The 17662-nt window shown below is 37.8% G+C and overlaps 1 non-coding gene across 1 annotated transcript; it reads right to left on the bottom strand.

Moving 5' to 3' along the window:
- Positions 1-4299: 4299 nt before the first annotated feature.
- On the bottom strand, positions 4300-4406 carry LOC141662199 (small nucleolar RNA R71). The gene has a single exon (XR_012550324.1). It is a non-coding gene; the product is annotated as a small nucleolar RNA R71 (small nucleolar RNA).
- Between the last annotated feature and the right edge of the window lie 13256 nt (positions 4407-17662).

Here is a 17662-nt window from a genome sequence, read left to right on the forward strand (position 1 = left end):
GCTAAATGAAAATTCTAAGGCAAATACTCTCCTAAAAACTACTTTGATTCGAAATTATTGAGTTAACAAAGAGAATTGCTGCCCAAATTTACACTCACCATTTAAAGATTTACACATTAGATACACTCATCATTTGTATCTTCTTTGATTATATTGTTAATCATTTGATAAGAGTTATAAAATTTTTAGAGTGATAGATATAAGCCATAGTTTTAATAGCTTATAATTTGTATTGGCTTTATCTTTTTGTAACTTTGAATATTTGTTCAACGGTGTTAGCAACACCTTGCGGTTTAATTTCTTAGTACAAGAATTATTCCGTAAAATTTCTTGTGTTTGTTTATTTCATTTTAAAGTTTCAATTTCCATTGCATTTTAGAGTTAAAATGAAAAACATACATTCACCCCCTCTCTGTATGTACCTTGTGTACCTAACATACCCCTAAACAATATAACGGTAAACATTATATATATGAATTATCAAAAAATAACATATTTTTCAAGTTACAAATAACATATGTTATAAATATATCATATTGATGTAAGAATGCAATGGTAAAATTTAAATATTTTTAATTTTCAGTTATCTGTCTATAACATACTAAACCATACTATAATAGACGGAACATTAAAAGTTTGTTAGTCGGTCGGTCGTACGATACCTGCAATATTTACTTAATTATTCATATTTCCTTATTTCATTATTTTCATTAATCAACATTACTTAATTAGTATATAAATCAATTAACATTTTCAGGAAAGATGTGTTATCTTTATTTTTCTTAACTAAAACATCTCTTTTTCCAAAAATATAACTGTTTTGTTTGACCCCATTCTGATTATGCGCTTGTTATTCTTTACATGTTCCATTATCGTCGGCATGGAGGAGATGAGTGCCTATAAAGTTTCCACAAAAATATGCATCCGGTTGAATTTGATATTGTCTCGAGAAGAGCACGGGAACATGAACACCAATTTGGTGTGCTCGGAGATAGATACAGATATCATAATGAGCTAGCTCTTAAATGGCACCATTCACATCTTATAAGATAGGAGCGCTACATGTCTAGTAATAAGATACTTAACACATAACTTCTCGTTTGAAAATCATGTGGGGTATAGTATTGGTGGTTCTGTTGGTCAAATTAAGCATACATTCTAACAAGGACGTTAGATTTTACGAGATCAACACATGACATTATAATGATGCTCTCAAATAATATATGGAGACCAGATATCAGTGTGGGCTTTATGGATTTATGGGCCACAAAAAATGGGTGGTTTGTGTATCTCGATCTATTTGTCATCACTCTTAGTGATCAAAATCATATTAAAGAATATTTTTATACCAGTATGTGGGACCATGTATGATGGGGTATTTTTCAAATATTATAATGTGTTTTGTTGGGCTTGCTAAGCAAGGCTAACTCCACATTAGTATGATATTATCCGCTCTAAGCCCAAGCCCGCACAGATTTATTTTTGGGTCACTCCCAAAAGACCTCATACTTATGAAGTTATCTGACTTGTTTATATTTTAGCAATCTGCCCCTCCAACAAATAATGTGGGACAACTCCTAACAATCTCCCCCTTCACATCAGACTCGATATCTGCCGAATCTGCTACATGATTGTGTGATCTGCTCCCCCTGGACCCATACTGGAATCCTTCTAGCTTTCTGACTCCCCTAACACCCTTACTGGAAGGCCCAACTGCCTTTTCCTTGAGCCCAGACTGGGTAGCCCATTGGCCTCCTCCTAGGTCCATTTTAGAAGCTCTGATACCATTTGTTGGGTTTTACTAAGCAAGCATAACTCCACATTAGTATGATATTATCCTTTTTGGGTCAAGACCGCACGGGTTTATTTTTGGGCACATTATAAAAGGCCTCATACTAATGGAGTTATCTGACTGTTTATATTCTAAAAATCTTCCCCTCCGCAAACGATGTGGGACAACTCCTAACAATCCCCCTCTTCATACATCGGGCTCGACACCTGCCGAATCTGTCATTGATTGGTTGATCTGCTCTCTTTGGACCCATACTGGAATAATTTTGGCTTTCTGGCTCCCCGGGCCCATACTAGAAGGCCCACCTGCCTTTTACTTCAGCTTATACTAGGTAGCCCATCTGCCTCCTCCCAAGTCCATTTTGGGAGCTCATCCGAGATTGTTCTTGATATTTATGTTGAGTGGCATTTATGACACTTTATAATGCTCTAATAAGCTTTGGATTGGTGCATTTGTACTCAAGTTGTTTAGTGTTTTAACGTGTTTTCTAGTGTTTTTATATTTCAGGTATTATTTAGGTAATCAGGTGAATTAGCATTACTTTGGTTCTAATATAGTGTCTAAGTGGTGTTGGAATAAAAGCTCGCGAAGACCGGCTCGAATCTGCAAGAAAAAAATGCAAGAAGTCAATTTTGGTAGAAGGCCAGCGCGCTCGCGCTGATGAAGCGTGTGGTCGCGCCGAAGTTCAGGGAGCCAGCGCTCCCGCGCTGATGAAGCGCACGGCCGCGCCGTGTCGGGATAATAAAATCCTGATTCTATTGCAATTCTGTTTTCTGAACTCCTGGGCTGTTTGGACTGCTATATATTGATAACTCAAGATCGTTTTTAAGAGAGGAGACTTATCCGAGCACAAGGAGAAGACGACAAGAGACCTATAGCACAATTCAACAAAGGCGAAGACGATCTAGTTTATTCTTGTGAATCTTTGTTTTGAGTTGTAATCTTGGATGCTCGTTTCTTGTTTTATTGAACCTATACTCTTGTTTGTACTTGGTTTTATTTATTCGTTATAAAGACTACGTTTTATATACCATGCTTTCATCGAAACCCACGTTGATGATGAGACTGATTATGGGCTAATCGTTATCGTGGGGTTCTAGCGGATTTATTTATGGATTTCTTTAGTTAAATTGATTGATGCCTTAGTATGTGGTGATTGTATGATATCCTAGTATTGGTTGTGCGTATTCGTCTTATGAGCGTCGCGAACTTATAAGATAGTGTGTTAATTCTTACTGAAGCGAAAGTGAATTTAAGGATTTAGAACTTGTCATGCTAGCATAGGTTCATGTATTTGTTATGCATGATTCGTAGGTAATTTTAACCATCTTACTTGTCCTATGTAATCAAGATAGATAACTCGTGCTTAAAACGTTATGTTGTCAAATTCTATAGACATATAGGGTCTCAATATAATTGGTGTCTATTTAGCTTCTATCTCTTTTGTGGATGTCTATTAGTATGGTACTCGTGCAACGAAAGTTGGCGTTTATCAGTTTCGTGTTATCTGATTAGTGTCATCACCATTGCATGCTAAGGTTAAAATTAATAAGGCTATTGGATGAAGTATTTAATGAAGTTAGATACCCATGTTTGTCATAATTATTAATTCAAGCAATCGTATTCTCGTAGTTATAATTATTATTTTAATTCTTAGTTATAAATAACCTCAATTAGTTATCGTCTTAGCATTGAATAATAACCATACATTGTTGCTTAAGTGCGTGAATTAATTAGTTAGCCAATACAGTCTCTGTGGGAACGAACTAGAAAAGATTCTATACTACTTGCGAACTCGTATACTTGCATGTAATATTAGCGTGTGTTTAGCGACTAACAGGTTTTTGGCGCCGCTGTCGGGGACTGCAGTGTTAATTGATAGTTTATGTGCTTTCCATCAGTGGTCGTTAAAGTTCACTAACTCTGACATTGTTACTTATTTGTTTCCTTGTCTTATTTCAGATACTCTAGCGAGGGTTATGCATACGCGTTCGCGTACTCGAAAGAGAACACTGGATAAAGTCGAGGAAGAAGTTGTGGTAGTTCGGAAGGAAGTTTTTGAGGGAGAAAAGAAGGTAGAAGAAGAAGAGAAATTCAAAGAACCGGTTGTAGTAGCGATGGGAGATCAAGCAGAAAATTCGAAGGCTTTAATGGATTATTCTCAGCCTAAGATTAATGACATTTAGTCCAGCATCATCAGACCAGCCATCAGGGCTAACACTTTTGAGATCAAGTCAAGCACGATTCAGATGATACATAACTTAGTTCAATTTGGGGGTTCTCCTACTGAAGACCCCAAGATGCACATCAGAGATTTCATCGAGTTCTGCGATACTTTCAAGTTCAATGATATGACTGAAGACGCTATCAAGCTATGCATGTTCCCATTCTCTCTGAGGGACAAGGCTAAGTGCTGGTTACACTCTCTGCCAGCAGGATCTATCACCACTTGGGAGGATCTTGCGTAAAAGTTTCTCACTAAATTCTTCCCCATAGCGAAGACTGCTACAATCAGGAATGCTCTTACCCAGTTTTCTCGGTAAACAGGGGAATCTCTGTGTCAGGCTTGGGATCGATATAAGGAGATTCTAAGGAAGTGCCCACATCATGGCATGCCTGATTGGATGATTATTTATTGCTTCTATAATGGATTGGGTGCTACTTCTAGACCCATGCTTGATGCAGCATCAGGAGGAGCCTTGTGGGCTAAGAGCTACGATGAAGCTTATGAACTTATTGAACTGATGGCTGCTAATGAGTACCAGAATTCTTCCTAAAGACTGACTCAGGGAAAAGTCGCTGGAATTCTGGAGTTGGACGCAGCTACTGTTATCGCTGCCCAACTTAAAGCTTTGACGATGAAGGTGGACACTTTGGCTAATTATGGAGTAAATCAAATTGCAAGTGTCTGTGAGCTTTGTGATGGTGCCCATGAGACTGATCAGTGCGCAATTTCTAGTGAATCAGCTCAGTTTGTGAGCAACTTCCAGCGATCGCAGCAACCAGCGCCAGCCACCTATTATCCCAACAACCGCAATCATCCTAATTTCAGTTAAATCAATGCTCAGAATGCGGTTCAACAACCTTATCAGCAGTACCCAGCTAAACAGTACAACCCCCTGGGTTTCAGCAACCACAGTATGCACCTAGACAGCAATTCCAGCTACAACAAGCCAATGAAAAATCTGAATTAGAGGAGTTAAAGCTTATGTACAAGAGTCAAGTTGTTTCTATCAAGACCTTGGATAATCAAATTGGTCAAATTTCCAATGCCTTGCTAAATCGTCAGCCTGGTACATTACCTAGTGACACTGAAGTGCCAGGAAAGAGGGAAGCTAAGGAGCAGGTAAAGGCAATCACTTTAAGGTCTGGAAAAGTTGCGAATCCCTAACAAACTCAAGAGTTGACTAAAGAAGTTGGTGCTGAGAAAGAAGTAGTACAGCAAGACAAAGAAGTGGAACCAAGGAAGACTACTGTTGAGCACACTTCGCCTAAAGGTAATACAGGGGAGAAACAGATCTATCCTCCACCACCTTTTCCCAAAAGGCTGCAGAAGAAAAAGTTGGACAAGCAATTTGAGAAGTTTATGGAGGTGTTCAAGAAACTTCATATCAACATACCTTTCGCCGAGGCTCTCGAACAGATGCCTAGTTATGCAAAGTTTATGAAAGGTATTCTCTCGGAAGGTGACGCTAGATGATTTAGAGACAGTCGCTCTCACGGAGGAATGCAGTGTTGTGCTGCAACAGAAGTTGCCTCCGAAGCTTAAAGATCCAGGAAGCTTCACTATTCCATGCACTATTGGAAAAGTGTCTTTTAACTAATGCTTATATGACTTAGGAGCTAGCATCAATCTGATGCCCTTGTCAATTTTCAAGCAGTTGGACTTACCTGATCCTAAACCGACTTATATGACCTTGCAATTGGCCGACCGTTCTATTACATATCCGCGAGGTATTGTAGAGGATGTCTTGGTCAAGGTTGATAAACTCATCTTTCCTGCTGATTTTGTAATTCTTGATTTCGAGGAGGATAAGAAGATTCCCATAATCTTGGGAAGACCCATCCTGACGACTGGCCGAACCTTGATAGATGTGCAGAAGGATGAGCTCACCATGCGAGTGCTGGATCAGGATGTTACGTTTAATGTGTTCAATGCTATGAAATTCCCTACTGATAATGAGGAGTGCTTAAAAATGGAGTTGGTCGATTCGGTGGTCACATCGGAACTTGATCAATTGCTAAGGTCTGATGCCTTAGAAAAAGCCTTATTGGGGAATTCAGATAGTGAAGATGACGAAGGGGAAGAACAATTATAATATTTGAATGCTTCTCCATGGAAAAGGAAAATTGATATGCCTTTTGAATCTCTTGGAATGGAGGAATTGAACAAAGCTCCTAAACGCCTCAAGCCTTCTATTGAGGAAGCTCCTACTCTTGAGCTTAAGCCTTTACCTAAACATTTGATGTATGCGTTTTTAGGTGATACATCTACTCTGCCTGTTATTATTGCATCTGACCTTTTAGGGAGTGATGAGGAAAATCTTTTGAGGATTCTGAGAGAGTTCAAGTTAGCAATTGGATGGATTATAGCAGATATCAAGGGAATCAGCCCTTCTTATTGTATATATAAAATTCTGCTAGAGGAAGGTAGCAAACCTACGGTCGAGCAACAAAGAAGACTTAATCCTATCAAGAAGGAACAAGTGAAGAAAGAAATTCTTAAGTGGCTAGATGCAGGGATCATCTACCCTATTTCTGACCGTTCATGGGTAAGCCTGGTTCAATGTGTGCCGAAGAAAGGAGGAATTACTGCGGTAGAAAATGAGAAGAATGAGCTTATTCCTACAAGGACAGTCACAGGATGGAGAGTTTGCATGGACTACAGGAAGTTAAACAAAGACACTAGGAAGGATCACTTCCCTTTGCCCTTCATTGATCAGATGCTGGACAGGTTGGCCGGTCATGAGTACTATTGTCTTTTGGATGGTTATTCGGGTTACAATCAGATTTGTATCGCTGTAGAAGATCTGGAGAAAACTACCTTCACTTGTCCCTTTGGTACTTTCGCCTTCAAACGAGTTTCTTTTGGTCCGTATGGTGCACCAGCCATATTTCAGAGATGTATGATGGCCATCTTTTCTAACATAATTGGCCAGAATGTGGAGGTGTTCATGGACGACTTCTCAGTCTTTGGCGATTCTTTTGATGAATGCTAGCAAAATCTTGGACATGTTCTCAAAAGGTGTGTTGAGACCAATTTGGTTCTCAATTGGGAGAAATGTCACTTTATGGTGCGTCGGGGCATTATTCTCGGGCACAAAGTTTCTAGTAAGGGGCTAGAGGTGGTCAAGGCCAAGGTGGGGGTCATTGAGAATCTTCCTCCACCCATTTCTGTTAAAGGAATTCACAGTTTTCTTGGTCATGCAGGTTTCTACAGGCGTTTCATCAAGGACTTCTCGAAAATTTCAAAGCCTTTGTGCAGTCTATTAGAGAAAGATGTTCCTTTCAAGTTTGATGATAAGTGCCTTGCAGCTTTTGAGACATTAAAGAAGAGTTTAATAACGGCACCGGTCATAACAGCACCTGATTGGAATGAGCCTTTTTAGATGATGTGTGATGCAAGTGATTATGTAGTTGGAGCAGTTCTCGGGCAAAGGAAGAATAACATATTTCATGTGGTCTACTATGCTAGTAAGACCCTAAATGGTGCTCATCTGAATTATACTACTACGGAGAAAGAGCTTTTGGCTATTGTCTATAGTTTTGAGAAATTTCGATTTATCTACTTGGGACTAAGGTGACAGTTTTCACTAATCACGCCGCAATTCGATATCTCGTCTCAAAAAAGGGCTCGAAGCCTAGATTGATTAGATGGGTTCTTTTGCTCCAAGAATTTGAACTAGAGATCAAGGACAGAAAAGGAACTGAAAATCAAGTTGATGATCACCTCTCGCGTTTAGAAAATCCTGATGCTACTTCATTAGATAAGACATTGATAAATGAGTCTTTTCCTGACGAGCAACTATATGGAGTGCAAGAAGAAGAACTGTGGTTTGCAGATATTGTGAACTACCTTGTGAGTAATATCATGCCTCCCGACTTATCCTATGCTCAAAGGAAGAAGCTTCTGCATGAGGTGAAGTGGTATATGGGGGATGAGCCGTTTCTTTTTCGCCAAGGAGCTGACCAAATCATCAGAAGATGTATTCCTTACAACTAAACGGGGGGGATCTTGCGAGATTATCACTCAACGGCTTATGGAGGACATTATGGTGGAGAAAAGACAGTAGCTCGTGTTCTTCAAGCAGGTTTCTTTTGGCCGACGTTGTTTAAAGATGCTCATTAGTTCGTTTTGAAATGTGATCGATGTCAACGTGTGGGTAATATGTCTAAGAGGGATGAGATGCCTCTTAATGTGCTTCTCGAGGTTGAGGTCTTTGATGTTTGGGGAATTGACTTCATGGGGCCATTTGTCTCATCTTGTAACAATCAATATATCTTGTTGGCAGTTGATTACGTGTCGAAATGGGTTGAAGTCAAGGCGTTGACAACGAACGATGCGAAAGTGGTACTTAATTTTCTTCACAAGCAGATATTCACAAGGTTTGGAACTCTAAGAGTCATAATCAGTGATGAGGGGTCGCATTTTTGCAATCGCAAGTTCACTGCTATGATGAAAAGGTATAATGTGAATCATCGCATTGCTACGGCTTATCATCCTCAGACGAATGTTCAGGCTGAGGTATCTAACAGAGAGATCAAGTGCATTTTGGAGAAAGTGGTGTGTCCATCAAGGAAGGATTGGTCTTTGAAGCTTGATGAAGCTGTTTGGGCGTATAGAACAGCATATAAGACTCCATTGGGAATGTCGTCATTTCAGTTGGTTTATGGTAAGGGGTGTCATTTTCCTGTGGAGCTCGAGCATAAGGCATATTGGGCTTTGAAGAAGTTGAATCTGGACTTGGATGCGGCGGGAAAGAAGAGGATGCTTCAATTGAATGAACTTGATGAATTCCAACTTCAAGCTTATGAGAACAATAAAATGTATAAGGAGAAAGTCAAGAGGTGGCACGATAGGGTCTAGTGCTCAAGTCATTTTTGTTGGGGCAACAAGTTCTTTTATTCAACTCCCGTCTCCGTCTTCTTCCTGGAAAGTTGAAGTCAAGATGGTCAGGACGTTTATTGTCAAAACTGTGTTTCCACATGGAGCGATGGAAATTTTTGAAAATGATCTGGCGCAAGCATTCAAGGTAAATGGTCAGAGGTTGAAGCATTATTATGGTGACACGGCAAACCGCGAGGTGGTTAGTGCTATTTTGTTGTCCACTTGATCTCGAGATTCTACGTCGAGCTAGCGACGTAAAAAGAGCGCTTCTTGGCAGGCAACCCAAGTATGTTGTACATTAGTAGTTACAAGAAGCAAGAAGAAAAGAGAAAAACACAAAAAAAACCATTAAAAAGGAAAATATTCAGGGCCAACTAAAGAAGCTGGGCGCGCCCGCGCTGAACAAGCGCGCGCCCGTGCCGTTTTTCTAGTAACCAAGCGCGCCCGCGCTCTTCTAGCGCACGCCCGTGCCGGTTTTCCAGAAAGTGAGCGCGCCCGCGCTCTTCTAGCCCGCGCCCGCGCCGGGTCCTGTTTAAAAAAAATATTAATTCAGCAGTTTATTAAGGTAAAATCGGGACTTTTAATCCAAAATCAATTCCAACCCGATTTTTACTCTTTCACATCCCATAATTCCCTCTCTAATCAATTCCATTATTCCCACGATTCCCACAATCAATTTCCACTTCTATTCCTTATAGAATTCATACCTCTCCACCTATAAATACATTCACTTACACACAACTTCTCCACCAATTCTCAAACACAAATTCTCTCTAAATACTTAAGCTTTTGTTCTTTCTTCTTCAATTCCGATGGCACCCAAGAGACAAAGAACACAAGTTGACAGCAACACCACCGATTATTCATCTGCGGGTGGTGTGAGGCCTAGGTTTTCTACTCCTGAGGATGAGGAGGAGTACACGGGGCTTCTCTCAAAGCCTATTGCTATGGAGCGAGGTTTCTACCATCAGGGAAGGATGGTAAGCTGTTAGAGATGATTCTCGAGATGGGCTGGATTTCTTTTTATAAGGCGCCCGCTGCTGTGCCCATGAGTGTTGTGCGGGAGTTCTATAAAAATGCCAAGGCGGAGAAGAATGGGTTCACGGTGGTGAGAGGTAGGACTGTAGAGTACAGTGCTGATGCTATCAGGGCGGTGATTGAGCAGCCCACGAGGAAGGTGGGTCAGGACACGTGGAACGATAAGACTCTGGAGGACTTTGATTTAGATCTCATCATTGTTACTCTCTGTGTGCCTGAGACTCATTGGAAGTTCAAGAGGGGCACTACTGATTACTCCATTTTCCCGGCGTCGTGCATGAACAGGTTTGCACGGACTTGAAACTCGTTTATTTGTGCTAACATCATGACATCTTCGCATGTGCATGAGATTACTGTGGAGCGTGCTCGCCTGCTTTGGGATATTTTGCTGGGTGATTACAATGACTTGGGGATGGTGATATATCAGGGGATTCTGAGATTCTTGAGGGGATGTACTATAGGTGATATGTCGTACGCGTCCGTTGTAACGAAGTTGTGCGTGGCAGTTGGTGTTCATTGGCCTGCACATGAGTAGCTGTAGCTTCCCAGTGCTCCTATTGATAGTTCTATGATGCAGAGTATGCATGAGTGGTATGGAGGGAAGCCCGATCCTAAGGGGCTGGGTTATTCATATGATCATCTGCCAGGCGGTGTGCCTATGGAGGCAACTACTGCAGGAGGTTCTCAGCATGCCCGCCGAGCAGCTTAAAGAGCTCAGTATGGAGAGGAAGCTAGTTCGTCGCAACAGCAGCAGCAGCAGCAGGAGGCAGCAAGAGCATAGATGGGAGCTGGTTTGAGTTCGACGCAGTATAGGCATCTCGCGAGGATGATGGATGTTATGCACGACATCCATAGTCGGTTTGCACACGATCTCACCCAAGTACTTGGGACAGCTTTCAGAGCCACTGGTGTTGACATCCAGTGGCCATTTTTTGGTGAGGATTCAGAGTATCCGCCTCCAGACACGCCTGACATACCACCCGTTGAGGGTGAGGATTCTGATTCACAGTAGGTAAGCCTGATTCCTTACTATTACCTTCACTGAGGACAACGAAAATTTTAAGTTTGGGGGTAGTAGTTGAAGGAGTATAGTTTGTGTGAGTCTCATATAGTTTGCATATTCATGATAGTTTATTTCATATAGTTGCATATTTTGCCATGTAGTTTTTTATTATTATTTTTAGTAGTTTAATGATATTTTGTTCATGTAGAGTTTTTTTAGATTGATTTGCATGCTAGAGACACTTGTATTTCACTAAGTCTTATAGGTTGCTAGAGTGCTAGATCATAGTCATGATTTGTTTGAATGTCGAGGTTTAATCGCTTGTTTATATTTGGAATCTAGGGTATTCTCTTAATAATAAAAGACATGGATATTTAAAAATTGGAGAAATTGGATTTCATTTCTAGTTATGTGGCTATGTGTCAAATGGCTAGTAGCCGGCTCATATTTAAATGAGTAGTCTAGGGTTGAACGAGATGGAGTGAAACGCACTCGTTCAGAAATTTGTGAAAAAAGGAAAAAAAAACAAAGAAAAAAAAAGGAAAAAAAAAGAAGAATAAGTGTTATGCATAATTGATCACGAGTGGGCTCTTTAGTACTCGAGTTATTAAGTTCTTATGGGACTTTGTGCCTAGTGACCTAAGGTTTTCATAGTCTGGGATTTCCTAACCTAACGCTCGCTACATGGGTATTATTGTATAAGTCTTTTGATGACCTCACTCATTGCACGATCAAATAAGCATACTTGTGTTATGTTATTGTGAATAAAAGCATGAATCCATAAAAACTCTGATATAAGAATTGAAGTGTTATAAGTTATTTTGAGTCTAACTTTTATTCTATGTATAAACTTGCGATTGTTTTGATAAGTAGAGAGTCATGATTTCCGATCTAGTAGCAATAGTATATCTGTAAGCATCTGCACACACGCATGTCTCTGGTTTGTAGGTTGATTTGAGAGATTTTATTGATCTTTATGCGAATAATTGCATTTGCTGAGGTGTTGCTTATTGGTTGGTTTAGTTATTCTATGGGGATCATTGCATTCATATTAGTTGCATTCATGCATTTTTATTTCTTGTTCTTTGAGTCTGTTTATGCTTGAGGACAAGCATCGATTCAAGTTTGGGGGTATGTTGAGTGACATTTATGACACTTTATAATGCTCTAATAAGCTTTGGATTGGTGCATTAGTACTCAAGTTGTTAAGTGTTTTAACGTGTTTTCTAGTATTTTTGCCTTTCAGGCATTATCTAGGTAATCAGGTGAATTAGAATTATTTTGGTGCAAATATAGTGTCTAGGTGGTGTTGGAATAAAAGCTCGCGAAGACCGGCTCGAATCTGCAAGAAAAAAATGCAAGAAGACAATTTTAGCAAAAGGCCAGCGCGCCCGCACAGATGAAGCGCGCGGCCGCGCCGTGTTGGGATAATAAAATCCTGATTCTATTGCAATTCTGTTTTCTGGACTCCTGGGCTGTTTGGACTGCTATATATTGATAACTCAAGATCATTTTTAAGAGAAGAGACTTACCAGAGCACAAAGAGAAGACGACAAGAGACCTATAGCACAATTCAATAAAGGCGAAGTTGATCTAGTTTATTCTTGTGAATTTTTGTTTTGAGTTGTAATCTTGGATGCTCGTTTCTTGTTGTGTTGAACCTATACTCTTGTTTGTACTTGATTTTATTTATTCGTTATAAAGACTACATTTTATATACCATGCTTTCATCGGAACCCACGTTGATGATGAGTCCGATTATGGGCTAATCGTTATCGTGGGGTTCTAGCGAATTTATTTATGGATTTCTTTAGTTAAATTGATTGATGTCTTAGTATGTGGTGATAGTATGATATCCTAGTATTGGTTGTGCGTATTTGTCTTATGAGCGTCGCGAACTTATAAGATAGTGTGTTAATTCTTAATGAAGCGAAAGTGAATTTAAGGATTTAGAACTTGCCATGCTAGCATAGGTTCATGTATTTGTTATGCATGATTTGTTGGTAATTTTAACCATCTTACTTGCCCTATGTAATCAAGATAGATAACTTGTGCTTAAACCGTTATGTTGTCAAATTCTGTAAACATATAGGGTCTCAATATAATTGGTGTCTATTTAGTTTCTATCTCTTTTGTGGATGTCTGGTAGTATGGTACTCGTGCAACGAAAGTTGACGTTTATCAATTTCGTGTTATCTGATTAGTGTCATCACCATTGTATGCTAAGGTTAAAATCAATAAGGCTATTGCATGAAGTATTTAATGAAGTTAGAATCCCATGTTTGTCATAATTATTAATCCAAGCAATCTTATTCTCGTAGTTATAATTATTAGTTTAATTCTTAGTTATAAACAACCTCAATTAGTTATCGTCTTAGCATTGAATAATAACCATACATTATTGCTTAAGTGCGTGAATTAGTTAGTTAGCCAATACAGTCTATGTGGGAACGAACTAGAAAAGATTATATACTACTTGCGAACTCGTATACTTGAGTGTAATATTAACGCGTGTTTAGCGACTAACAATTTACAACCATTGCTCTGACACCACTTGTTGGGCTTTGCTAAGCATGCCTAACTCCACAATAGTATGATATTATCCGCTCTGAGGCAAGCTCGCACGATTTTATTTTTATGCACATCCCAAAATACCTCGTTTGAATGGAGTTATCTGGCTGACCAGGCTCCCCCTCGACCCATAATGGAATGCTTTCAGCTTTCTGCCCCTAGGCCCATACCGAGAGGTTTACCTACCTCCCCCTAAACTCATCATGTGGTGGCCCATCTGCCGCTTTCTAGGTCCCTTTCTGAGAGTCTGTTTGAGATTGTTATGGATCGTTATAACCTGAAGCTCTGATACCACTTGTTGGGCTTACTAAGCAAGCCTAACTCCATATTATGTGGATTTATTTTTGGGTCACTCCCAAAATGCTTCATACTAACGAAGTTATCTGACTTGCTTATATTCTAACTATCTGCCCCTCCCACAAATATTGTGGGATAACTTCTAATAATCTCCCGCTTCACACACATTAGTATGATATTTTTCGGTCTGGGCTCAAGCCCACGCGGATTTGTTTTTGGTCACTCACAAAAGGCCTCATACTTATGGAGTTATCTGACTTGCTTATATTCTAGCAATCTGCCCCTCCCACAAATTATGTGGGTCAACTCCTAACATGTTTGACTAATAAATATTGGTATTTTGACCGTATTGCATTGTGTTAGGGTTATAATGTACCGTGGAAGGCGATCTTGTGTCATTTTAGGTGACTATTTCTAATAAATTAAGTGTTAAAAATTCAATTATTAGTTATATTTTTCAGACATGGTAACTTATTCTCTAATTGGGGATTTAAAACTCAAATTTTTAATATTTTGTAATAGATCTCTGTGTATTAATATTTTTACTAATGTTAAACAGTTAACAATGCATGATCTATCTAACCAAAAGAATTCTTTTTGGTTAAATTTTTACATCCCGAATAATTTATTAATATCTTTTAAATATTACATTAATTTATTTGAAACCTCTATCGGTTGAATTTAGGTTCCTACTGATAATATTTAGGTGACTCAATTTTTTTTTTTTTTTTATCCAGGTGTAGTGTTTGGATATGATGGTAGCTAAACTAGGATCAAATATCGTTAATTTGGATAAGTCAAATAATCTACTTGAGCACATACTCTAGATAAGTTGTCATACTTTTTGTGTTTTTTCGGGTGTTATCTAAAACCTTAAAACTTTATTGTCTAAGCTTACGGGCCATCGTGCATGACTTTTGATTAGATGATAAATTTTTTTGTATAAAAAAAACTCATTTTTATTATATCTCGGTACAATTTATGTATGGGAATGTATCTCTCCCCCGACAAAAAGATAAACTAAACTAACAAATTTTGATGTTCTAAAAAAGTTAAATTAAATTAAAAGAAACATGTCATATTGAAGAAAATTCGTATACTGCACGAGTTATAAACTAATATAATATAGAATATAAACACTATACCATAGATTGGATTCTGCAACCCCAAAAAACTGTCATTAAAGGCCTAAAAATTGTTGCTACATGCCAAAAAATGCTATTGCAATGCTTTTTTGGGTTGCAATTTTAGCCGTTCGGAAAGCACTTTTTTGCAACCCCGACACATGTTATTGCAACCCATGTTTATCTGTTATAGAAACATTCTATTGCAACACCAATCGGGTTGCAATAGGACTTGACCAGTGTTGCCACAAGAGTTTGATAATCAGTAAGATTTTGTGGGTCCCGTGACTTGTACTATATTATACATGATATGACAGTTACACAAATAAAATTTAATAAAAACTAAAGTTAATATAAATTTCCTGCTAATAAGAGACATATTTATTTCATAAATTCCAAATAATAAAATAAAAATTGAATTTACAAAATTTAAATAAACATGTACCATCGATTACAAAAATTTATTAAAAATAAAACAAAGCCCCTACATCACCTACTAATTATAATTACACATGTCTCAGTAGAACTAAAGTTTTTCAAGCAACTTGTAATAGAACTGTTATGTTCTATATCATGGCTCGGATCTAGGAAAGTTTCGTCCCTTGTCATTACTGTCTCACGCCTTAAGCACCTAGTCTTATTAGTGAGAATCCCCTGCATTAAGGAACAGTAATGTAAAAGCCTTCAAATAAATGGATAGCATATTTAAAAGCCTGTGAAATACCTCTATCAAGCCCTGAAAAAACCTGTAAATAAATGGATAGTATGTTATAGAAAGACATATACGGGTAGTCCTTTTACACTTCCACATCAAGGTGGTTAATATTTTGAAGTTTAAATAAACTTAAGACGAAAAGTGTCAAAACATGAATGAATTATAAATTATAATTATAGCTCCATAATATTGTCTCAACATCATAATTGTATCAGTGATTCAGAAAAAATGAACAAGATAATAAGTGAAAACCAGAGCAAATCACTATACTTATCAAGAAGAAATAGAGCCCTTCAATAAAAACTCTAACCATGGAAATAATACCACAAGGTTCAACTTAATTGTCATAATTAAAGCAAAGTACCCAAACCACGAGCACCAACTGACCCAAACCATACAACTTTAATATAGAAAATACATGTCTAAAGCAGTCTGTTAACTATAGCTTTCTAATACCTAAGGAGACACCAAGTGTTAAGAAAATTAACAGGGTTTCTCAGGGCTTGATAGACTTTCTAATGGCATGATACAACCAAGTATTACAGACCATCAAGGATATCATACAGTAGATGAAACTCGTATTAATCCATCTTTAATGGTTGTTCCTCTAAATAATATACCACTTAACAAGACAAGAGTTTAGAAAATATATAATAAAAGTAAACTTTGCATACCTTGCTTGAAAAACTATGCAACTAAAGGGGTAATACACTATATTCATAAATCTCCCGTTAAACCATATATTTAGAATTTTCTATCCAAGAGAAGTCCTTGAATATGCATATACCTGTTGCACAAGAAGTTGCTAAAGCGACATGAAAGCGCACAGTCCAAAAATTCTACCAAAAAAGACTGCAGTTCAGGAAGAGTCATAAATCAGTTCCATATCGCTTGAGAACATCTAATTAAATGCTTTCCAGAATAATTTTTATAATCCTGAAAGTAAATATACATGTGAATCAAGCAAAAAAACTACTGGTGAGAATTCAAATGCAAAAAGGGTACATCTGCAACAATCTTGACACACAATCAAGGCACTTGCAATGTAAATTGTGTACCTGATTTTTGAAAAATGCTTAAGCATATCATAAAAATTGATATACATAAAATTTGATAGGTGATACATTTCACATTTTTCTCGAATGAGCCCCTCTAACCATTAACTATAAACACACTATGTGGTTATATTTTATTCTGTTTTGAATATTGTTGTGGTTTTTGTTTTAATTAATAATATTTTTTTATGTTCATATTTTTACCGTTCGACCTTGGGAATTAATGTGATATGAAGTTTCAAATTTTTTTCTATAAATTATAGTTTTTATTATATATTTTATTTTTATGTATTTATTTAAAATAAAATTTTTGGATATGTGATTCAATTTTTTTTTAAAATACATGCGTCTAAAGTCATAGTGTCATGTAAAATCAATTTTTTTTTTAACTTTGTCTTTTCAATTTCATATTTGTGTATTCAAACTATTGTATTAAATTAGAACTCACCCACCGCTCTCATATGTCATATTACCTATATCCGAAAAATTGACTTGTTTCCCAACCATCTCCCCTTTCTTATTCTTTTGCCTTGTCTTTGCTTTCGGTTTAATCACCACCGCTTTCTCAACTATTGTCATCGCAGCTCGAGTCTTAATTTACTTAATATTCTTAGTACTTTTATGACTGGAGTATGACGACGGGGCAATTTCGACATTATTTACCCATACAGCTTGAGAAGGTCACACAAACCCTAACCCTAGAAATCATCGAAAGTTTGAAACCTAGACATCTAATGATAAGGCAATTGATGAAAGAATATGTAAATCTTGTGGTTAAATTGGGGAAAACCAGTTGTTTTATATGTTGGTGTTTGTTTTGTGTTTTGTAAATCAATATTGTTAATTGTTGTCTAGATTTCGATGATATTTTTAAAATAATTAGCCTTATATGTCCTTAAAAATGTGAACATTTTCTTGAAATCGATTCTGTACATTTTCATCTTTGTCGTAAATAGATT

This window comes from Apium graveolens, chromosome 5 (assembly GCF_009905375.1).
Source record: "Apium graveolens cultivar Ventura chromosome 5, ASM990537v1, whole genome shotgun sequence".
Lineage (NCBI taxonomy): Eukaryota > Viridiplantae > Streptophyta > Magnoliopsida > Apiales > Apiaceae > Apium > Apium graveolens.